The sequence below is a fragment of the Bombina bombina genome, chromosome 12, assembly GCF_027579735.1.
Source record: "Bombina bombina isolate aBomBom1 chromosome 12, aBomBom1.pri, whole genome shotgun sequence".
In the NCBI taxonomy this organism is placed as follows: domain Eukaryota; kingdom Metazoa; phylum Chordata; class Amphibia; order Anura; family Bombinatoridae; genus Bombina; species Bombina bombina.
In genome coordinates, this window is record NC_069510.1 from 43,169,524 (window position 1) to 43,194,991 (window position 25,468).

Below are 25,468 nucleotides of genomic sequence, written 5' to 3' on the forward strand. Positions count from 1 at the left end.
TCGCGGTCTTAGTACCGCCAGAAGGGCACCCAGAACCTTTGTGAAGATTCTTGGAGCCGTAGCCAATCCGAATGGAAGAGCTACAAACTGGTAGTGCCTGTCTAAGAAGGCAAACCTTAGATACCTGTGATGATCTTTGTGGATCGGTATGTGAAGGTAAGCATCCTTTAAATCCACTGTGGTCATGTACTGACCCTCTTGGATCATGGGTAAAATTGTCCGAATAGTTTCCATTTTGAACGATGGAACTCTTAGGAATTTGTTTAGAATCTTTAAATCTAAGATTGGCCTGAAAGTTCCCTCTTTTTTGGGAACCACAAACAGGTTTGAGTAGAACCCTTGTCCTTGTTCCGACCGCGGAACCGGATGGATCACTCCCATTATTAACAGATCTTGTACGCAGCGTAGAAACGCTTCTTTCTTTATCTGGTTTGTTGACAACCTTGACAGATGAAATCTCCCTCTTGGGGGAGATAATTTGAAGTCTAGAAGGTATCCCTGAGATATGATCTCTAGTGCCCAGGGATCCTGAACATCTCTTGCCCAGGCCTGGGCGAAGAGAGAGAGTCTGCCCCCCACTAGATCCGGTCCCGGATCGGGGGCTCTCGGTTCATGCTGTCTTTGGGGCAGCAGCAGGTTTCCTGGCCTGCTTGCTCTTGTTCCAGGACTGGTTAGGCTTCCAGCCTTGCCTGTAACGAGCAACAGCTCCTTCCTGTTTTGGTGCAGTGGAGGTTGATGCTGCTCCTGTTTTGAAGTTCCGAAAGGGACGAAAATTAGACTGTCTAGCCTTAGCTTTGGCTTTGTCTTGAGGTAGGGCGTGGCCCTTACCTCCTGTAATGTCAGCGATAATCTCTTTCAAACCGGGCCCAAATAAAGACTGCCCCTTGAAAGGTATATTAAGTAATTTGGACTTAGAAGTAACATCAGCTGACCAGGATTTTAGCCACAGCGCCCTACGTGCCTGTATGGCGAATCCTGAGTTCTTAGCCGTAAGTTTGGTTAAATGTACTACGGCCTCCGAAATGAAGGAATTAGCTAGTTTAAGGACTCTAAGCCTGTCCGTAATGTCGTCTAGCGTAGATGAACTAAGGTTCTCTTCAAGCGACTCAATCCAAAATGCTGCCGCAGCCGTAATCGGCGCGATACATGCAAGGGGTTGTAATATAAAACCTTGTTGAACAAACATCTTCTTAAGGTAACCCTCTAATTTTTTATCCATTGGATCTGAGAAAGCACAGCTATCCTCCACCGGGATAGTGGTACGCTTAGCTAAAGTAGAAACTGCTCCCTCCACCTTGGGGACCGTTTGCCATAAGTCCCGAGTGGTGGCGTCTATTGGAAACATCTTTCTAAATATTGGAGGGGGTGAGAACGGCACACCGGGTCTATCCCACTCCTTAGTAACAATTTCAGTTAGTCTCTTAGGTATAGGAAAAACGTCAGTACTCGCCGGTACCGCAAAGTATTTATCCAACCTACACAGTTTCTCTGGTATTGCAACGGTGTTACAATCGTTGAGAGCTGCTAAGACCTCCCCTAGTAATACACGGAGGTTCTCCAATTTAAATTTAAAATTTGAAATATCTGAGTCCAATCTGTTTGGATCAGAACCGTCACCCACAGAATGAAGCTCTCCGTCCTCATGCTCTGCGAGCTGTGACGCAGTATCAGACATGGCCCTAGCATTGTCAGCGCACTCTGTTCTCACCCCAGAGTGATCACGCTTGCCTCTTAGTTCTGGTAATTTAGACAAAACTTCAGTCATAACAGTAGCCATATCTTGTAATGTTATCTGTAATGGCCGCCCAGATGTACTAGGCGCCAAAATATCACGCACCTCCCGGGCGGGAGATGCAGGTACTGCCGCGTGAGGCGAGTTAGTCGGCATAACTCTCCCCTCGCTGTTTGGTGAAATTTGTTCACATTGTACAGATTGACTTTTATTTAAAGTAGCATCAATACAGTTAGTACATAAATTTCTATTGGGCTCCACCTTGGCATTGGAACAAATGACACAGATATCTTCCTCTGAGTCAGACATGTTTAACACACTAGCAAAAAACTTACAACTTGGTTATAATCTTTTTTAGCAAAAAACGTACTGTGCCTCAAAGAGGTACTAACGATTAATGACAGTTGAAATAATGAACTGAAAAAAAACAGTTATAGCATCAAACTTTAAAATAACAAAACTTTTAGCAAAGGTTTGTTCCCATTAGTAAAATAACAATAATTAAATTTGACATAAAAAATACAAAGCAACGTTTTTATTCACAGTCACTATAAGAATTCTCACAGCTCTGCTGAGAGAATTTACCTCCCTTCAAAGAAGTTTGAAGACCCCTGAGATCTATCAGAGATGAACCGGATCATGCAGGAAATATAAAAGTAACTGACTGGTATTTTTTGATGCGTAGCAAAGAGCGCCAAAAACGGCCCCTCCCTCTCCCACACAGCAGTGAAGAGAAACGAAACTGTCACAATTAAAGCAAAAAAACTGCCAAGTGGAAAATAATGCCCAAATATATATTCACACAGTACCTCAGCAATGTAAACGATTCTACATTCCAGCAAAAACGTTTAACATGATAAATAGTTATTAAAAAAGGATTAGTGACCTTTAACAGAGTAGTTCCGGTGAAATACCATCCCCAGAATACTGAAGTGTATACATACATGTCATTTTAACGGTATGGCAGGATTTTCTCATCAATTCCATTCAGAAAATAAAAACTGCTACATACCTCAATGCAGATTCATCTGCCCGCTGTCCCCTGATCTGAAGCCTTTACCTCCCTCAGATGGCCGAGAACAGCAATATGATCTTAACTACTCCGGTTAAAATCATAGTAAAAAACTCTGACAGATTCTTCCTCAAACTCTGCCAGAGAAGTAATAACACGCTCCGGTGCTATTTTAAAATAACAAACTTTTGATTGAAGTCATAAAAACTAAGTATAATCACCATAGTCCTCTCACACATCCTATCTAGTCGTTGGGTGCAAGAGAATGACTGGGACTGACGTAGAGGGGAGGAGCTATATGCAGCTCTGCTGGGTGAATCCTCTTGCATTTCCTGTTGGGGAGGAGTTATATCCCAGAAGTAATGATGACCCGTGGACTGATCACACATAACAGAAGAAATAATAATAAAAGAGTACCACTCATGAGGAGTCTAGGGAGTTTTGAACATGTATATAATACTATACTATATACAAGCTATGATTAAAGGGTCAGTCTAGGCCAAAATAAACTTTCATGATTCAGATAGAGCATGTAATTTTAAATAATTTTCCAATTTACTTTTATCACCAATTTTGCTTTGTTCTCTTGGTATTCTTAGTTGAAAGCTTAACCTAGGAGGTTCATATGCTAATTTCTTAGAACTTGAAGGCCACCTATTTTCAGAATGCATTTTAACAGTTTTTCACCACTAGAGGGTGTTAGTTCATGTATTTCATATAGATAACACTGTGCTTGTGCACTTGAAGTTATCTGGGAGCAGGCACTGATTGGCTAAACTGCAAGTCTGTCAAAAGAACTGAAATAAAGGGGCAGTTTGCAGAGGCTTAGATACAAGATAATCACAGAGGTTAAAAGTATATTAATATAACAGTATTGGTTATGCAAAACTGGGGAATGGGTAATAAAGGGATTATCTATCTTTTAAAACAATAAAAATTCTGGTGTAGACTGTCCCTTTAAGTTGGGACATGTTAAAGAGAGGTCACTTAATCAAAAGTGTATTTTTTTGTATCAATCCCCTTGTTTTTGGTTCTGGTTATAACTACCCTTTTGCCAAGGCACGAGTCACATGCAGATCTCTAGTAGGATATCAAGGCCCCGTCTAGGAGGCTATAAATAAGGAGGATCATTACAAAATACTTAGTATGTCTTAATTACATGTTTATAGTAAAACTATCAAACAGTGAGAACCTGATATAAACACTGGGCCTAGTTGTAACAAATGTATTATACTGATACCTAAGTAGTTATTCACTAAGTATACGTATATCAGTTCTACTTGTCTGCAGAGGGATTTAGTATCTGCTTGTAGCAAAAGACGAAACTACACAGATTGGGTGCGTAAGGGGGATATTTGAATATTAAACAATATTCCAGATCTATAGCAGGGAGGGCTAACACAATTAGCTACTGACAATTATATCAGATGTATTAGAGAGCGCAGCTCGGTCAAATACAAAGTGGTCTAAGTAAAGAATAATTATGTGCCTACCTTCATAGCAGTAGAAATGTTTGCATAAATATATGAACAAAAACTGGGGCAGTATAGCTCAGTATTCCACACATGAGAAAATAGTTAAACTATATGGCCTGAGATAGTGGGTATTACGACTGTCTCTCAAATGCGCAGAATAATAATATAGCGGTAAGTCTATATGAGACCGCATAGTTAAAATAGGTTTTATAAAAGAGGAGGATATTTAACTATCTATTAATATAACAGAAAGGGCTAAACAGTATAATTACTAACAGTTATGTAAGTTGTATTAGACAGTGCTGCTACTTCAAATGCCAAGAGGTCTAAGCAAGGAAAAAATGATGTACTAATATCCATGGCTGTAAAAACATTTGCAAGTAGATTTAAACAAGAACTGAGGTAGCATAGCTCAGAAATTCAAACATGGTGTATAACAAATAACAAGTCAAATCAAACTATGTGCCCCGAGACATCGGATATTGTAAAGGTCTCACGACTCCATAGAACAGAACAGCTTGAAGTCTAAATGAGACCATACAACTGAAATGAGTTTTATGAAGTAACTGTCTATGCTTAACCCACTCCAGAGACCTCAACCTGGTTCACAAGTTGTATGTAGGGGAGCTGCGGTATAGTCTTGAACGGTTGGGATATGTACTGCCACTGTACAAATAGTTTCAGTATGCTGAGATTGCAATAGGGCAGTGGGCCGAAACTAACATGCATCCCACGTCCTGTACTATTTTGTTCTTAAAGTTACCACATTTATGTTGGGTTTCTTCTCGCTCTCCCAGCTCAGCTTGAGCCTGACTGTGTGCGCTCAAGACTTCAGTTATGTTGATATTACTTATCAGGAGGCTCGCCGCACCATCCTGAGTTCCAGCTAGTGTAAATTCTGCTTAAGTACTCCTCTGTTTTGTGACGATGGTTGATCCAGCTATGGGATAAGGATCCCTAGGTTCACTCTTGAGCAGAGTTTGCTCCTCTTCTGTCTCGCAAGACTGTAGTAAGCAGTAATGATTATTAACTGTCGAGGGATAGAGGTTATTGGCAGTGACTTGAGGTTCCATGTGCTGCATGGTGACATCTGCCCTCTCCGTCATCTTAAGTATGGTAGTATCCTCCTCTCTACATGGGTCTCTGATGGAGTGCTTGAGATTGTGAAAGCTGCCCTGCATCTGCTGATCTAGCTTTATAAGCAGTGCCTTCCATATTCAGATTGAAGTAAATAGAATGGTCTCAGATTTTCAGCAGGACTATCACCGCTCTTACCCGGGCGGCCAGGGAAGGGGGGATTAGGTGTTGTGTGAGGGCCTCAGCCTGTGTTTCCAACGGGCTAAATCAGATCTCAGGGAGTCCAAATAAAATAATCACAGCATGCCAGGTTAACCCCAGTATAATATGACTTAACACAAAAATGGGGTAAGGTAGGGTTTATCCTCTTGAGTAGATAGTGAATTAACAAGGAGAGCTTCATGAAGTGCGACCGATCATGGCCACTGCTTAGCCACACCCCCTACTTGTCTTGGATTTGGTTCCTCTCTAGTTAACTGGAGCAGTCGTTGGCTGGAAAAGGCTCAGGACAAAGAGATGATGTCAGTGATAACCACACCATGGAAGAGCTTCATTCACTAACTCCCTCTACTATTTCTTCAGCAGTTGCTTCACTAGGATTTGAACTCTGGGGGAAAAGATGGTAAGGTTATTAGGACAAATCCCAGACAACAAATACAATTGATTAATTATCTCTTGTTCTATAAAGTAATACTATATGTTATCTTATTACTGACTAAAAAAGCTATTTAACATATTTGTTATCTGAAATAAATACAGCTGGTTATAAAGATCATTAGCTATACGTAAGGTTAGATCCCCAGCTGGTATTTCACTGACATGGTATTTTTAAGGTTCAGGTTAAAGTTGAAAATAAAAATTAAATATAGAAATAGAAGATGGCATCATGGTGAAAATTCTTCTGTGTGTTAGAATATAATTCTAAACCAATGATTATTTTAAATATTCCGAGAAGCTTTAGTTCCTAATTTATGCTGTATAATTATTTATGCCAATTTATGCTAATGAGCAAGGCCAGTATTTTTCCCCCCAGAAAAGGTGGCAAACCTAGCTATACCTTTTACTATTCTCTAAACCAAAGCACCTGTTAGGTATATAGACTCTAAACCAAAGCACCTGTTAGGTATATAGACTTTTTTTGCTCCATCTTAATATAGTAATATGTTGCTTAAAAGGGATAGTAAAGTCAAAATTAAACTTGCATGATTCAGATAGAACATGTAATTTTAAGACCCTTTTAAATTCACTTCTATTTTTAAATGTGCTTCGTTCTCTTAGTATACCTTGTTGAAAAATAATATGCACATATCATGCACCAGTGGGAGCTGCTGCTGATTGGTGCCTGCACGCATTTGTCTCTTGTGATTGGCTAACTAGATGTGTTCAGCTTCCTGTCAGTAGTGCAATGCTGTTCCTTCAGCAATGGATAACAAGAGAATGAAGCAAATGAAACAAACAATATATCACATTAGTATCCAGCATCACAAAAAAAAAAATATATATATCTATTACAAAATCATTGTTCTTTGGTGGCTGAGTGCACAGGTGCTGTAGACTTTTACAGGTCTGGAACTGGACTATCTGGATAATAGTAAAAAGAAAAAAGAGATATAATTGCTCAATGGAATCATCTCTTCCATTTAGGTGTCATGTGATCCTATGATGATTCTGTGGGCAATATGGTTCAAATTCATAAGACATTGATATTAGAGTAATACAAGTGGAGATTCTGGAACTGTGCCTTTCCTAAGCCACAACTAAACTTAAATACCTGTAAAACCACTTGTTTAATATAGAAAAATATTCTCTCTCAGATATTACGTGGTTGGTGAGAAGGTATAGAGTAATAAAGTGTACTCACACTGTAAAAAAATCACAAATATCATCACTCATTTGGAAGAGCAGATATACTTTTTCTCAAGCGAGAAGACACATCATCTGATTGTCCCAGGAATGATGTGAAAAGGACAGCTTGAGACACAGATGTCTCATTTAAGTAGGTGCCTGCAGGGCCATGAGTCCAATGTGAATTCTGTAGAAATTAGGTTGACAACAGGTTTGCAGGGCCAGGCTGTGAAAAGAGTCATTATGTGGTTATGTGGTTGACAAAAGGTGTATAGGATCAGGAATCTTCTCTGATTTCTAATGAGAAGATGTGGCTCACATATGGGCTGCAGGGCTAGAGGCCTTAACTAATGTCTAATGAGGTCATACTGGTGATATCATGGGGCGGTAGACCCAGGGGTCTTATGTGATGTTTGATATTTACATGGGTGTGACAGAAGGGTTGTAGGACCAGGGATCTTAGATGTTTACCTGTGGCTGATATATGGGCTATAAGACCAGGGTCATATCTGATATCTGATGTGGGTATGTGGCCGATAGGGGCTGTAAGACCAGGGTCATATCTGATATCTGATGTGGGTATGTGATTGACAGAGGGCCTGCAGGGCAAGGTATTGTATCTGAGGTGACTGACAGAGGGGCTGCAGAGCCAGAAGTGTGATCTAATGTCTGATGTGGGTATGTGACTGACAGAGGGGCTGCAGGGCCAGGGTTCTTATCTAAGGTCTGATGTGGGTATGTGACTGACAGAGGTGCTGCAGATCCAGCAGGGGGTGCTACATTTTATGGTGTAAAAACATAATTTATGTAAGAACTTACCTGATAAATTCATTTCTTTTATATTAGCAAGAGTCCATGAGCTAGTGACGTATGGGATATACATTCCTACCAGGAGGGGCAAAGTTTCCCAAACCTCAAAATGCCTATAAATACACCCCTCACCACACCCACAATTCAGTTTAACGAATAGCCAAGAAGTGGGGTGATAAGAAAGGAGCGAAAGCATCAAAAATAAGGAATTGGAATAATTGTGCTTTATACAAAAAAATTATAACCAAGACAAAAAAGGGTGGGCCTCATGGACTCTTGCTAATATGAAAGAAATGAATTTATCAGGTAAGTTCGTACATAAATTATGTTTTCTTTCATGTAATTAGCAAGAGTCCATGAGCTAGTGACGTATGGGATAGCAGATACCCAAGATGTGGAACTTCCACGCAAGAGTCACTAGAGAGGGAGGGATAAAATAATAAGACGACCAATTCCGCTGAAAAATTAATCCACTACCCAAATCAAAAAGTTTCAATTTTTATAATGAAAAAAACTGAAGTTATAAGCAGAAGAATCAAACTGAAACAGCTGCCTGAAGTACTATTCTACCAAAAACTGCTTCTGAAGAAGAGAAAACATCAAAATGGTAGAATTTAGTAAAAGTATGCAAAGAAGACCAAGTCATTGCTTTGCAAATCTGATCAACAGAAGCTTCATTCTTAAAAATCCAGGAAGTATAAACTGACCTAGTAGAATGAGTCGTAATCCTCTGAGGCGGGGATTAACCCAACTGCAAATAAGCAAGATGAAGCAAAAAGCTTAACCAAGAAGCCAAAGAAATGGCAGAAGCCTTCTGACCTTTCCTAAAACCAGAAAAGATAACAAATAGACTAGAAGTCTTTCTGAAATCTGAATAGCTTCAACATAATTTCAAAACTCTTACCACATCCAAAGAATGTAAGAATCTCTCCAAAGATTTCTTAGTATTAGGACACAAGGAAGAGACAATAATTACTCTACTAATGTTGTTAAAATTCACAACTTTAGGAAAAAATTTAAAAGAAGACAGTAAAACCACCTTATCCTGATGAAAAATCAGAAAAAGGAGACTCACAAGAAAGAGCAGATAACTCAAAAACTGAACTAGCTGAAGAGATGTCTAAAGAAACAATACTTTCCAAGAAAGTAATTAAAATGTCCAAAGAAAGCATATGCTCAATCGGAAGAGCCTGTAAAGCCCTCAGAACCAAATTAAGACTCCAAAGAGGAGAAATTGGCTTAAATGACAGACTTGATACAAACCAAAGCCTGAACAAAACAATGAATAACAGAAAGATTAGCAAATTTTTCTATGAAAACAGCACAGAAAAAGCAGAGATTTGTCCTTGCAAGGAACTTGCAGATAAAACCCCTTATCTAAACCATCCTGAAGAAAACTATAAAAACCTAGGAATTCTAAAAGAATGCCAAGAGAATTTATGAAAAGAGCATCAAGAGATGTAAATCTTTCAAACTCGATAATAAATCTTACTAGACACAGATTTACGAGCCTGCAACATAGTATTAATCACTGAGTCAAAGAACTTCTATGACTAAGTACTAAGCGTTAAAACTCCATACCATCAAATTAATAATTTGAGTTCCTGATGGAAAAAATGAATGTTAAGATATAAGGTCTGGCCTTAATGGAAGTGACCAAGATTGGCAACTGGACATCCGAACAAAAACCATATACCAAAACCTGTGTGGCCATACTGGAGCCACCAGCAACACAAAAGATTGCTCCCTGATGATTTTGAAAATCACTCTAAAAAGAAGAACCAGAGGTTAAAAAAATATAGGCAGATTGATAACTCCAAGGAAGTGTCAATGCATACACTGCTTCCGCCAGAGGATCCCCGGACCTGAATAGGCCCCTGGGAAGTTCCTTGTTTAGATGGGATGCCATCAGATCTGTTTCTGGAAGCCCACACATCTGAACAATTTGAAAAAACACATCTAGGTAAAGACCATTCTCCCGGATGTAAAGCTTGATTAACAGAGATAATCCGTTTCCCAATTGTCTATACCTGGGAAATGGACCGCAGAAATTAGACAGAAGCTGGATTTAGTCCAAGCAAGTATCCGAGATACTTCTTTCACAGCCTAAGAACTGAGAGTCCCACCCTGATGAGTGACATATGCCACAGTTGTGACATTGTCTGTCTGAAAAACAAACGTCTCTTTCTTCAAAAAGAAGCCAAAACTGAAGAACTCTGAAATATGCATGGAGTTCCAAAATATTGATTGGTAATCTCGCCTCCTGAGATTTCCAAACCCCTTATGCTGACAGAGATCACCAGACAGCCTTCCAACCTAAAAGACTCGCATCTGTAGTGAACATGGTCCAGGTTGAATGAACCGAAGAGACCCGTAGAATTATATGATGGTGATCTAACCAACAAATCAAAGATAGTTAAACATTGAGATTCAAGGACATAAAAAGTGATATCCTCGAATCCCTGCACCATTAATTCAGTATAAAAAACTGGAAAGGTTTCTTATGAAAATGAGCAAAGGGAATCGAATCCAATGCTGCAGCCATAATACCAAAAACTTCCGTGCATATAGCAACTGAAGGAAATAATAGAGACTGAAGGTTCCGACAAACGGAACCCAATAAAATTGCCACTTGTCCGCTAGAAACAAAGACATTGACACAATCTATCTGGAAACCTAAAAAAAAGGTGACCCTTGTCTGAGGAATCAAAGAGCTTTTGATAAAAAAATCCTCTAACCAAGTCTTGAAGAAACAACAAAAGTTGAATCGTATGAGATTCTGCAGAACGAAAAGACTGAGCCAGTACCACAAGACCGTCCAAAAAGGAAACACTGAAAACCTTGAAAAGATTCTTAGAGCTGTCGCTAGACCAAGGAAAAGCAACAAATTGATAATGCTTGTTAAAAAAAAAGAATCTCAGAAAATGAAAATAATCTGAATGAAAACAGAAGATATGCATCTATTGTATCTATTGTGAACAAACAATGCCATTACTGACCAAAAAAGGCAGAATAGACCATATAAACTCAATTCTAAAAGATGGTATACTTATATGACAATACAAAAAGATTTTCTATCTTTGAAATAACGAATAGTTTTGAATAAAACCCCCAAATCCTGTTCCTAAAAAGGAACTGGTATAAATACCCCAGAAAACTCCAGGTCTGAGCAGCGCCTTGAGCCCCAACGGGTGACCAGCCACGCTTCACAAGTACCCAATACATATAGGACTGAAACACACTTCAGGAAAGTGTGAGCCTTACTGGAATAGCTGGAATATGTTAGAGAGAGAAAAAATACTTCTCACAGACGGTTTTAATCTGAATCCTATTCTGTATCCAAATCTAAGAAGTTTTGGACCGAATTGAACCAAACAAATTTATTAAAAAAAGTCTTAACCTGCCCCTTACCAGCTAAGCTGGAATAATTTGGGGAGCTGACTTTGCTTTTTTTAAAATGGCTTAAATTGAATGAAGAAAATTTCCAATTATAAACATGTTACTTGGGGAAGAAACATAATTTATGCTTACCTGATAAATTTATTTCTCTTGTGGTGTATCCAGTCCACGGATCATCCATTACTTATGGGATATTCTCCTTCCCAACAGGAAGTTGCAAGAGGATCACCCACAGCAGAGCTGCTATATAGCTCCTCCCCTAACTGTCATATCCAGTCATTCGACTGAAAACAAACAGAGAAAGGAGAAACCATAGGGTGCAGTGGTGACTGTAGTTTAATTAAAATTTAGACCTGCCTAAAAAGGACAGGGCGGGCCGTGGACTGGATACACCACAAGAGAAATAAATTTATCATGTAAGCATAAATTATGTTTTCTCTTATTAAGTGTATCCAGTCCACGGATCATCCATTACTTATGGGATACCAATACCAAAGCTAAAGTACACGGATGATGGGAGGGACAAGGCAGGATTAAGCGGAAAGGAACCACTGCCTGAAGAACCTTTCTCCCAAAAACAGCCTCCGAAGAAGCAAAAGTATCACATTTGTAAAATTTGGAAAAAGTGTGAAGCGAAGACCAAGTCGCGGCCTTGCAAATCTGTTCAACAGAGGCCTCATTTTTAAAGGCCCAGGTGGAAGCCACAGCTCTAGTAGAATGAGCTGTAATTCTTTCAGGGGGCTGCTGTCCAGCAGTCTCATAGACTAGGCGTATTATGCTCCGAAGCCAAAAGGAAAGAGAGGTTGCCGAAGCTTTTTGACCTCTCCTCTGTCCAGAGTAAACGACAAACAGGGTAGATGTTTGACGAAAATCTTTAGTAGCTTGTAAGTAAAACTTCAAGGCACGGACTACGTCCAGATTATGTAAAAGACGTTCCTTCTTTGAAGAAGGATTAGGACACAATGATGGAACAACAATCTCTTGATTGATATTCTTGTTAGAAACCACCTTAGGTAAAAACCCAGGTTTGGTACGCAGGACTACCTTATCTGCATGAAAAATCAGATAAGGAGAATCACATTGTAAGGCAGATAGCTCAGAGACTCTCCGAGCCGAGGAAATAGCCATCAAAAACAGAACTTTCCAAGATAAAAGTTTAATATCAATGGAATGAAGGGGTTCCAACGGACCTCCTTGAAGAACTTTAAGAACCAAGTTTAAGCTCCACGGGGGAGCAACAGGTTTAAACACAGGCTTAATTCTAACCAAAGCCTGGCAAAATGCCTGGACGTCTGGAACCTCTGCCAGACGCTTGTGCAAAAGAATAGACAGAGCAGAAATCTGTCCCTTTAAGGAACTAGCTGAGAATCCTTTGTCCAAGCCCTCTTGGAGAAAAGACAATATTCTAGGAATCCTAACCTTACTCCATGAGTAATTCTTGGATTCACACCAATAAAGATATTTACTCCATATCTTGTGGTAGATTTTCCTGGTAACAGGCTTTCGTGCCTGTATTAAAGTATCAATGACTGACTCGGAGAAGCCACGCTTTGATAGAATCAAGCGTTCAATCTCCATGCAGTCAGTCTCAGAGAAATTAGATTTGGATGATTGAAAGGACCTTGTATCAGAAGGTCCTGTCTTAGAGGCAGAGTCCATGGTGGAAAGGATGACATGTCCACTAGGTCTGCATACCAAGTCCTGTGTGGCCACGCAGGTGCTATCAGAATCACCAATGCTCTCTCCTGTTTGATTTTGGCAATCAGTCGAGGGAGCAGAGGAAATGGTGGAAACACATAAGCCAGGTTGAAGAACCAAGGCGCTGCTAGAGCATCTATCAGCGTCGCTTCTGGGTCCCTGGACCTGGATCCGTAACAAGGAAGCTTGGCGTTCTGGCGAGACGTCATGAGATCCAACTCTGGTTTGCCCCAACGATGAATCAACTGAGCAAACACCTCCGGATGGAGTTCCCACTCCCCCGGATGGAAAGTCTGACGACTTAAAAAATCCGCCTCCCAGTTCTCCACGCCTGGGATATGGATTGCTGACAGGTGGCAAGAGTGGTACTCTGCCCAGCGAATTATATTTGAGACTTCTAACATCGCTAGGGAACTCCTGGTTCCCCCTTGATGGTTGATGTAAGCCACAGTCGTGACGTTGACCGACTGAAATCTGATGAACCTCAGTGTTGCTAACTGAGGCCAAGCCAGAAGAGCATTGAATATCGCTCTTAACTCCAGAATATTTATTGGAAGGAGTTTCTCCTCCTGAGTCCACGATCCCTGTGCCTTCAGGGAATTCCAGACTGCACCCCAACCTAGAAGGCTGGCATCTGTTGTTACAATTGTCCAATCTGGCCTGCGAAAGGTCATACCCTTGGACAGGTGTACCTGAGACAACCACCAGAGAAGAGAATCTCTGGTCTCTTGATCCAGATTTAGCAGAGGGGACAAATCTGTGAAATCCCCATTCCACTGACTCAGCATGCATAATTGCAGCGGTCTGAGATGAAGGCGCGCAAATGGCACTATGTCCATTGCCGCTACCATTAAGCCGATTACCTCCATACACTGAGCTACCGAAGGGCGCGGAATGGAGTGAAGAACACGGCAAGCATTTAGAAGTTTTGATAACCTGGACTCCGTCAGGTAAATTTTCATTTCTACAGAATCTATAAGAGTCCCTAAGAAGGAGACTCTTGTGAGTGGGGATAGAGAACTCTTTTCCTCGTTCACTTTCCACCCGTGCGACCTCAGAAATGCCAGAACTATCTCTGTATGAGACTTGGCAACTTGAAAGCTTGACGCCTGTATCAGGATGTCGTCTAGACACGGAGCCACCGCTATGCCTCGCGGTCTTAGAACCGCCAGAAGTGAGCCCAGAACCTTTGTAAAGATTCTCGGGGCTGTAGCCGACCCGAAGGGAAGAGCAACAAATTGGTAATGCCTGTCTAGAAAGGCAAACCTTAGAAACCGATGATGATCTTTGTGAATCGGTATGTGAAGGTAGGCATCCTTTAAATCCACTGTGGTCATGTACTGACCTTCTTGGATCATTTGTAGGATGGTCCGAATAGTTTCCATTTTGAAAGATGGAACTCTGAGGAATTTGTTTAAGATCTTTAGATCCAAAATTGGTCTGAAGGTTCCCTCTTTTTTGGGAACCACAAACAGATTTGAATAAAAACCCTGTCCTTGTTCCGTCCGCGGAACTGGATGGATCACTCCCATAACTAGGAGGTCTTGCACACAGCGTAGGAATGCCTCTTTCTTTATCTGATTTGCAGATAGCCTTGAAAGATGAAATCTCCCTTGTGGAGGGGAAGCTTTGAAGTCCAGAAGATATCCCTGAGATATGATCTCCAATGCCCAGGGATCCTGAACATCTCTTGCCCACGCCTGGGCAAAGAGAGAGAGTCTGCCCCCTACTAGATCCGTCGCCGGATAGGGGGCCGTTCCTTCATGCTGTCTTATAGGCAGCAGCAGGCTTTCTGGCCTGCTTGCCTTTGTTCCAGGACTGGTTAGGTTGAGCAAAAGTTCCCTCTTGTTTTGAAGCGGAGGAAGTTGATGCTGCACCTGCCTTGAAATTTCGAAAGGCACGAAAATTAGACTGTTTGGCCTTTGCTTTGGCCCTGTCCTGAGGAAGGGTGTGACCCTTCCCTTACCTCCAGTAATGTCAGCAATAATTTCCTTCAAACCAGGCCCGAATAAGGTCTGCCCCTTGAAAGGAATATTGAGTAATTTAGACTTCGAAGTCACGTCAGCTGACCAGGATTTAAGCCATAGCGCCCTACGCGCTTGGATGGCGAATCCAGAATTCTTAGCCGTTAGTTTAGTCAAATGAACAATGGCATCAGAACCAAATGAGTTAGCTAGCTTAAGTGTTCTAAGCTTGTCAATAATTTCAGTCAATGGAGCTGTATGGATGGCCTCTTCCAGGGCCTCAAACCAGAATGCCGCCGCGGCCGTGACAGGCGCAATGCATGCAAGGGGCTGTAAAATAAAACCTTGTTAAATAAACATTTTTTTAAGGTAACCCTCCAATTTTTTATCCATTGGATCTGAAAAAGCACAACTGTCCTCAACCGGGATAGTAGTACGCTTTGCTAAAGTAGAAACTGCTCCCTCCACCTTAGGGACCGTCTGCCATAAGTCCCGTGTAGTGGCGTCTATTGGAAACATTTTTCTAAATATAGGAGGTGGGGAAAAAGGCACACCCGGTCTATCCCACTCCTTGCTAATAATTTCTGTAAGCCTTTTAGGTATAGGAAAAACATCAGTACACACCGGTACCGCATAGTATTTATCCAGCCTACACAATTTCTCTGGTACTGCAACTGTGTTACAGTCATTCAGAGCAGCTAATACCTCCCCAAGCAACACACAGAGGTTCTCAAGCTTAAATTTAAAATTAGAAATCTCTGAATCAGGATTCCCCGAATCAGAGATGTCACCCACAGACTGAAGCTCTCCGTCCTCATGATCTGCATATTGTGACGCAGTATCAGACATGGCCCTTACAGCATCTGCGCGCTCTGTATTTCTTCTAACCCCAGAGCTATCGCGCTTGCCTCTTAATTCAGGCAACCTGGATAATACCTCTGACAGGGTATTATTCATGATTGCAGCCATGTCCTGCAAGGTAATCGCTATGGGCGTCCCTAATGTAATTGGCGCCATATTAGCGTGCATCCCCTGAGCAGGAGGCGAAGGGTCTGACACGTGGGGAGAGTTAGTCGGCATAACTTCCCCCTCGTCAGAATCTTCTGGTGATATTTCTTTTATATTTAAAGACTGATCTTTACTGTTTAAGGTGAAATCAATACATTTAGTACACATTCTCCTATGGGGCTCCACCATGGCTTTCAAACATAATGAACAAGTAGTTTCCTCTGTGTCAGACATGTTTAAACAGACTAGCAATGAGACTAGCAATCTTGGAAAACACTTTAAGCAAGTTTACAAGCAATATAAAAAACGTTACTGCACCTTTAAGAAACACAAATTTTGTCAAAATTTGAAATAACAGTGAAAAAAGGCAGTTAGAAAATACAGTCCTAGAAGACAAAAAACGAGAGGCGCTCTTGGTGCAGCAAATTCCAAAAAGGTGCAAATATGATTACACAATATGTATCATGTACTCACAAGTGAAATTGCACAAGCAGTGCAATATCGTGCAGGCCGAAACTTCTGAGCCGTTCGGCTGACTCACAGTGGCTGAAGCAGATGGTATCCAGAATGAGGCTCCAATCCTGATACTCGTCACCTCTCCGGAACGCCAACAAAAACCGATCAGTGCTATAGAAATCCAGCACTCGGCTGAGAGTCCAACCAGGTGTTTCACTCCAACAACACCGGAGATAATAAAGGGTCCAGAGCAAGACTTAAAATAACATACACACTTTATTAAAACATATAAAAGTGTTGCTTAGCAACGCGTTTCTCGGCTGAATGCTGATAGCCTGATGAAACGGCATTCAGCCGAGAAACGCGTTGCTAAGCAACACTTTTATATGTTTTAATAAAGTGTGTATGTTATTTTAAGTCTTGCTCTGGACCCTTTATTATCTCCGGTGTTGTTTGAGTGAAACACCTGGTTGGACTCTCAGCCGAGTGCTGGATTTCTATAGCACTGATCGGTTTTTGTTGGCGTTCCGGAGAGGTGACGAGTATCAGGATTGGAGCCTCATTCTGGATACCATCTGCTTCAGCCACTGTGAGTCAGTCAAACGGCTCAGAAGTTTCGGCCTGCACGATATTGCACTGCTTGTGCAATTTCACTTGTGAGTACATGATACATATTGTGTAATCATATTTGCACCTTTTTGGAATTTGCTGCACCAAGAGCGCCTCTCGTTTTTTGTCTTATAGGACTGTATTTTCTTCCTGCCATCTTTGGAGAGAGCTGCTGTACGTCGTGGGATCTGGTCTATGGTTCTTATGGACTTATATATATATTTATATTCACTCTTCTGATTTGGGACTTTGGTTTATTAAATATATAAAAAAAAAATTGTGATCTAGGTTTTTATACTATTATTAATCATTTATTATTTAACAGTTTATCTCGTATGGTCTTTATCTATGCCCCAATACTAACAGGCTTGAGAATTGATTTTATATACGCTCATATTTTCGTTTTCTATTGGCGCACCTCCTATATAGACCCTGATAGTGCAGCTATTTAGGTTTCTAGTGGTTTTAAAAAAGGCAGTTACACTAACAAAATTTTTACAGTGTATGTAACAAGTTAGCAGAGCATTGCACCCACTTGCAAATGGATGATTAACCCCTTAATACCCAAAAAATAATAAAATACAAAAACTTTTTTTTTTTTTTTCCAAACAGTCACAACAACTGCCACAGCTCAGCTGTGGCTTTTTACCTCCCTCAAAAACGACTTTGAAGCCTTTTGAGCCCTCCAGAGATGTCCTGGATCATGCAGGAAGAAGCTGGATGTCTGTGTCAGTAATTTTTGCTGTGCAAAAAAACGGCAAAATAGGCCCCTCCCACTCATATTACAACAGTGGAAAGCCTAAGGAAACTGTTTCTAGGCCAAATTCAAGCCAGCCATGTGGAAAAAAACTAGGCCCCAATAAGTTTTATCACCAAATACATATAAAAACAATTAAACATGCCAGCAAACGTTTTATATTACATTTTTATAAGAGTATGCATCTCTATTAATAAGCCTGATACCAGTAGCTATCACTGCATTTAAGGCTTTACTTACATTAGTTCGGTATCAGCAGCATTTTCTAGCAAATTCCATCCCTAGAAAAATATTAACTGCACATACCTTATTGCAGGAAAACCTGCACGCCATTCCCTCTCTGAAGTTACCTCACTCCTCAGAATATGTGAGAACAACCATGGATCTTATTTACTTCTGCTAAGATCATAGAAAACGCAGGCAGATTCTTCTTCTAAATACTGCCTGAGATAAACAGTACACTCCGGCACCATTTAAAAATAACAAACTTTTGATTGAAGAATAAACTAAGTATAAAACACCACACTCCTCTTACGACCTCCATCTTGGTTGAGGCTTGCAAGAGAATGACTGGATATGACAGTTAGGGGAGGAGCTATATAGCAGCTCTGCTGTGGGTGATCCTCTTGCAACTTCCTGTTGGGAAGGAGAATATCCCATAAGTAATGGATGATCCGTGGACTGGATACACTTAACCAGAGAAATTTAGAATTCCGTTCCTTAGTAAGAAAAAAAGCTTAATATTTAGCCTTAGAACTCAATCTGCAGCCCAGAGTAACAGTTGAAGAATTGAATCCAATTGTGAACCAAATAATTGATTACCTTGGAAAAAAAGAAATATGGAATTTAGAAATCAAATTAGCATTCCAAGATTGAAATCATAAAGTTCTTCTAGCTAAAAATAGCTAAAGACATAGATTAAACCTCATTTGCGAAAATATAAAAAAAAATGACGACACAAATGAAATTATTAGCATGTTGATCAACTTAACAATGCTAAACAAATCATAATCCGATACTTGTTGCACTAAAGTATCCAACCAGAAAACTGAAGCAGTTGCAACATCAGCCAAATAAATTACAGGTCTAAGAAAAGTACCTGAAAATAAATTATTTTCCTTAAATAAGAAACAAGTTTCCCAAGGAAAAAAATAAATACTATCTGCTATAGGAATAGTAGTATGTTAGCAAGAGTAGAGATAGTCCCATTAACTTGGAGGATCTTCCTCAAAACTGAAAACTAACTGCCGGCAAAGGATACAATTAAAAACCTTAAAGAAGGAATAAAAGAAATTCCCGGCCTATTCCATTCCCTAGTATCAGGAACTGGAAAAAAACTTCTGAAGAAACCACAGAAGGTAAATAAGCAGAATTTAAATGTTAGCTAGTCTTAATCAAAAAGAACTAGTTACTTCAATATCCAATATAATCAACACCTTTTCAACAAAAAACAAATGTACTCTATTTAAAAAATAAAATAGTAGATCTGTTAGTGTCAATATCTGATGAAGAATATTCTGAATGAGAAAAATACACCATCAGAGAAGGATAATTCAGTATGTTGTTGGTCATTTGAAACTTCATCAACTAAATGAGAAGTTTAAAAAAGACCTAAAAATTTTATTAGAAGGCAGGATGTCAGACAAAGCCTTATACTAGAATCAGAAAAATATTCTCATAAATTCCTAAATATATCTTGTACATAAGATGTAAAAGAATAGCAATAGATAATGCATAAATACTAATGGACTCTGCATGTAAAAGTTTAACATAAAAACTTATTACAAACCATAGCTAAATATAAACATTCATAACATTAAAATAAATTAACTTAGCTTTGGTAGGACTGATATCAGTCATCAGGAATCCCTCAGTATCTTCTGATTCAGGATGGAACAGCTTTTAAAGTATCTTGCAATATGTAATAGAAAAAAACAACATATAAAGCAAAATGATCAAATTCCTTAAATGACAGTTTCAGGAATGGGAAAAAATGCAAAACAAACAAGCCTCTAGCAACCAGAAGCAACAAAAAAGTGAGACTGAAATATTATGAAAGAAATGGTGCCAAGTATGACGCCCACATTTTTTGGCGCCAAGGAAGACGCCCACATTATTTGGCGCCAAGTATAACGCCCATATTTTTTGGCGCCAAAAATGACGCCCACATTTTCTGACGCAAAAAACGTCTGTAACACACATGCGTCAAAAAATGACTCAACCATGTGTAAACTTCCGGCGTCAACTATGGCGCCGGAAATGACGAAATTTTGCGCCAAAAAAGTTTGCGCCAAGAATAACGCAATAAATTGAAGCATTTTCTGCCCCCGCGAGCCTAACAGCCCGCAAGGAAAAAAGTCAATTTGAAAATTTTTGAAGGTAAGAAAAAATATTTATTCATATGCATTTCCCAAAATAATGAAACTGACAGTCTGAAAGAAGGAATACTGATTATCCTGAATCATGGCAAATATAAGTTTAAAACATATATTTAGAACTTTACATATAAAGTGCCCAACCATAGCTTTGAGTGTCATAAATAGAAATAAGATTTACTTACCCCAAGACACTCATCTACATAAAGTAGATAGCCAAACCAGTACTGAAACGAGAATCAGTAGAGGTAATGGTATATAAGAGTATATCGTCGATCTGAAAAGGGAGGTAGGAGAAGAAATCTCTACGACCGATAACAAAGAACCTATGAAATAGATCCCCTAGAGGAAGACCATTGTATTCAAAAAGGCAATACTCTCTTCACATCCCTCTGACATTCACTGCACTCTGAGAGGAAAACCGGGCTTCAGCCTGCTGCGAAGCGTATATCAACGTAGAATCTAGCACAAACTTACTTCACCACCTCCATGGGAGGCAAAGTTTGTAAAACTGAATTGTGGGTGTGGTGAGGGGTGTATTTATAGGCATTTTTAAGGTTTGGGAAACTTTGCCCCTCCTGGTAGGAATGTATATCCCATACGTCACTAGCTCATGGACTCTTGCTAATTACATGAAAGAAAAAAAGGCTAAGGACCTGCTGATTGGTGGGTGCACATATATGCCTCCTGTTATTGGCTCACCCAATGTGTTCAGCTAGCTCCTAGTAGTGCATTGCTGCTTCTTCATTAAAGGATACTAAGCTGATGAAGCAAATTAAAAAATAAAAGTAAATTGGAAAGTTGTTCAAATTTGTATTCTCTATCTGAATCATGAAAGAAAAATTTGGGGTTTTATGTCCCTTTAAGTTTACTATTTACTAGCACTTGAGTGTTTAGATCCTAATGACAATAAATATAGTGATGTCACGTGAGCCTCATTTGCATCTCACAACAACCCATAATTCTCGTTTAATGAGATTGTCATTATTATAAACACAAACCTCTAAAAACAATGATACACTTTACCAAATTATATAAATTACTGATCACATGTTCCTTTACCAGCTATGTGGGCTACTGAAACGTCATGGTTACGGCAGTGATATCTACATATAAAGTTCTGTTTTGCAACATCAATAAGTGTTGCAAGTGTTGTCCTAAGTGAATGATTCACAGTGATCTCCTTGTTTTACATGAAAATTACAATGAATATGTGTTTACTTTTATTAGCCGCTTGTCTCACCAAAGGTGTTATAGTAATCTCTTATATAATCCATATTTGTTTTGATACATTATGAAATAATTTATGTGTTTTCAAGTTTAATGGGGATTTGAGGTCAGACAGTTTGAGTCAAGTGAACTGCATGGCCAAGCTCAATCATAACCAAGAGTCTGTGCCAACTCTGTCTGTAGACAAGAACACTCTACCAGGGATCAGTATTATATACTCAGGAGAATGGACAGGCTGGGTACACATCACTGATGGTTATATGTACAATTCCATGGGTTATCACACTCAACATTATGTCTCCCCTTTCTGCTTATTATCATAATTCTACATAAGAAGTTGTTAAACACTGTCTAGTGACTACTGGCTTATTTAATGACCCTGCAAATTAAGTGCCTTAGGTACCTAGTTTGTTTGAGGTACACAAAAGTAGGCATCTCTGCAGGCCTCATGGTGGTGGTAGTACTTTATTGTAACCTTGTATCAGTGCATGGTGTACAACACCAAACTTTATGGTCAAATGATAAAATACAAGAAGAGCTAAGATATACTTTTAAGGTGAAAAAATGACAGTTTAAAATTCAGCAATCCAGCCATCAAGGTCTGTCTGATAATTTGGAGCAGGAGGCATCAGTCTACTAGGCTAAATCTATATAATAAACGTGCACAAACAAAAAAACATGATTTATGTAAGAACTTACCTGATAAATTCATTTCTTTCATATTAGCAAGAGTCCATGAGCTAGTGACGTATGGGATATACATTCCTACCAGGAGGGGCAAAGTTTCCCAAACCTCAAAATGCCTATAAATACACCCCTCACCACACCCACAAATCAGTTTAACGAATAGCCAAGAAGTGGGGTGATAAGAAAAAGTGCGAAAGCATAAAAAATAAGGAATTGGAATAATTGTGCTTTATACAAAAAAATCATACCACCACAAAAAGGGTGGGCCTCATGGACTCTTGCTAATATGAAAGAAATGAATTTATCAGGTAAGTCCTTACATAAATTATGTTTTCTTTCATGTAATTAGCAAGAGTCCATGAGCTAGTGACGTATGGGATAATGACTACCCAAGATGTGGATCTTTCCACGCAAGAGCCACTAGAGAGGGAGGGATAAAATAAAGACAGCCAATTCCGCTGAAAAATAATCCACACCCAAAATAAAGTTTAATATGAAAAATATAAGCAGAAGATTCAAACTGAAACAGCTGCCTGAAGTACTTTTCTACCAAAAATAGCTTCAGAAGAAGAAAACACATCAAAATGGTAGAATTTAGTAAAAGTATGCAAAGAAGACCAAGTTGCTGCTTTGCAAATCTGATCAACAGAAGCGTCATTCCTAAACGCCCAGGAAGTAGAAACTGACCTAGTAGAATGAGCTGTAATCCTCTGAGGCGGAGTTTTACCCGACTCAACATAGGCATGATGAATTGAAGATTTCAACCAAGATGCCAAAGAAATGGCAGAAGCTTTCTGGCCTTTTCTAGAACCGGAAAAGATGACAAATAGACTAGAAGTCTTTCGGAAAGACTTAGTAGCTTCAACATAATATTTCAAAGCTCTAACAACATCCAAAGAATGCAATGATTTCTCCTTAGAATTCTTAGGATTAGGACATAATGAAGGAACCACAATTTCTCTACTAATGTTGTTGGAATTCACAACCTTAGGTAAAAATTCAAAAGAAGTTCGCAACACCGCCTTATCCTGATGAAAAATCAGAAAAGGAGACTCACAAGAAAGAGCAGATAATTCAGAGACTCTTCTGGCAGAAGAGATGGCCAAAAGGAACAAAACTTTCCAAGAAAGTAATTTAATGTCCAATGAATGCATAGGTTCAAACGGAGGAGCTTGAAGAGCCCCCAGAACCAAATTCAAACTCCAAGGAGGAGAAATTGACTTAATGACAGTTTTTATACGAACCAAGGCTTGTACAAAACAATGAATATCAGGAAGATTAGCAATCTTTCTGTGAAAAAGAACAGAAAGAGCAGAGATTTGACCTTTCAAGGAACTTGCGGACAAACCTTTATCTAAACCATCCTGAAGAAACTGTAAAATTCTCGGAATTCTAAAAGAATGCCAGGAAAAATTATGAGAAAGACACCAAGAAATATAAGTCTTCCAGACTCTATAATATATCTCCCTAGATACAGATTTACGAGCCTTTAACATAGTATTAATCACAGAGTCAGAGAAACCTCTTTGACCAAGAATCAAGCGTTCAATCTCCAAACCTTTAAATTTAAGGATTTGAGATCCTGATGGAAAAAAGGACCTTGCGACAGAAGGTCTGGTCTTAACGGAAGAGTCCACGGCTGGCAAGAGGCCATCCGGACAAGATCCGCATACCAAAACCTGTGAGGCCATGCTGGAGCTACCAGCAGAACAAACAAGCATTCCTTCAGAATCTTGGATATTACTCTTGGAAGAAGAACTAGAGGAGGAAAGATATAGGCAGGATGATACTTCCAAGGAAGTGATAATGCATCCACTGCCTCCGCCTGAGGATCCCGGGATCTGGACAGATACCTGGGAAGTTTCTTGTTTAGATGAGAAGCCATCAGATCTATTTCTGGGAGTTCCCACATTTGAACAATCTGAAGAAATACCTCTGGGTGAAGAGACCATTCGCCCGGATGCAACGTTTGGCGATTGAGATAATCCGCTTCCCAATTGTCTATACCTGGGATATGAACCGCAGAGATTAGACAGGAGCTGGATTCCGCCCAAACCAGAATTCGAGATACTTCTTTCATAGCCAGAGGACTGTGAGTCCCTCCTTGATGATTGATGTATGCCACAGTTGTGACATTGTCTGTCTGAAAACAAATGAACGACTCTCTCTTCAGAAGAGGCCAAGAATGAAGAGCTCTGAAAATTGCACGGAGTTCCAAAATATTGTTCGGTAATCTCACCTCCTGAGATTCCCAAACCCCTTGTGCCGTCAGAGATCCCCACACAGCTCCCCAACCTGTAAGACTTGCATCTGTTGAAATTACAGTCCAGGTCGGAAGAACAAAAGAAGCCCCCTGAACTAAACGATGGTGATCTGTCCACCACGTCAGAGAGTGTCGTACAATCAGTTTTAAAGATATTAATTGAGATATCTTTGTGTAATCCCTGCACCATTGGTTCAGCATACAGAGCTGAAGAGGCCGCATGTGAAAACGAGCAAAGGGGATCGCGTCCGATGCAGCAGTCATAAGACCTAGAATTTCCATGCATAAGGCTACCGAAGGGAATGATTGTGACTGAAGGTTTCGACAAGCTGAAATCAATTTTAGACGTCTCTTGTCTGTCAAAGACAGAGTCATGGACACTGAATCTATCTGGAAACCCAAAAAGGTTACCCTTGTCTGAGGAATCAATGAACTTTTTAGTGAATTGATCCTCCAACCATGATCTTGAAGAAACAACACAAGTCGATTCGTATGAGATTCTGCTAAATGTGAAGACTGAGCAAGTACCAAGATATCGTCCAAATAAGGAAATACCACAATACCCTGTTCTCTGATTACAGACAGAAGGGCACCGAGAACCTTTGTAAAAATTCTTGGAGCTGTAGCTAGGCCAAACGGCAGAGCCACAAACTGGTAATGCTTGTCCAGGAAAGAGAATCTCAGAAACTGATAGTGAGCTGGATGAATCGGAATATGCAGATATGCATCCTGTAAATCTATTGTAGACATATAATGCCCTTGCTGAACAAAAGGCAGGATAGTCCTTACAGTTACCATTTTGAATGTTGGTATCCTTACATAACGATTCAATATTTTTAGATCCAGAACTGGTCTGAAGGAATTCTCCTTCTTTGGTACAATGAAGAGATTCGAATAAAACCCCAGCCCCTGTTCCAGAAGTGGAACTGGCATAATTACTCCAGCCAACTCTAGATCTGAAACACATTTCAGAAATGCTTGAGCTTTCACTGGGTTTACTGGGACACGGGAAAGAAAAAATCTCTTTGCAGGAGGTCTTATCTTGAAACCAATTCTGTACCCTTCTGAAAC

General features: G+C 39.9%; 1 long non-coding RNA gene across 1 annotated transcript in view; it reads right to left on the bottom strand.

Moving 5' to 3' along the window:
• Positions 1-3,120: 3,120 nt before the first annotated feature.
• Positions 3,121-25,468, bottom strand: part of LOC128642588 (uncharacterized) — a 42,253-nt gene continuing 19,905 nt past the window's right edge. The window contains exon 4 of the long non-coding RNA XR_008399690.1: positions 3,121-5,903. This is a non-coding gene — a long non-coding RNA (uncharacterized LOC128642588). The remainder of the gene's footprint in view (positions 5,904-25,468) is intronic.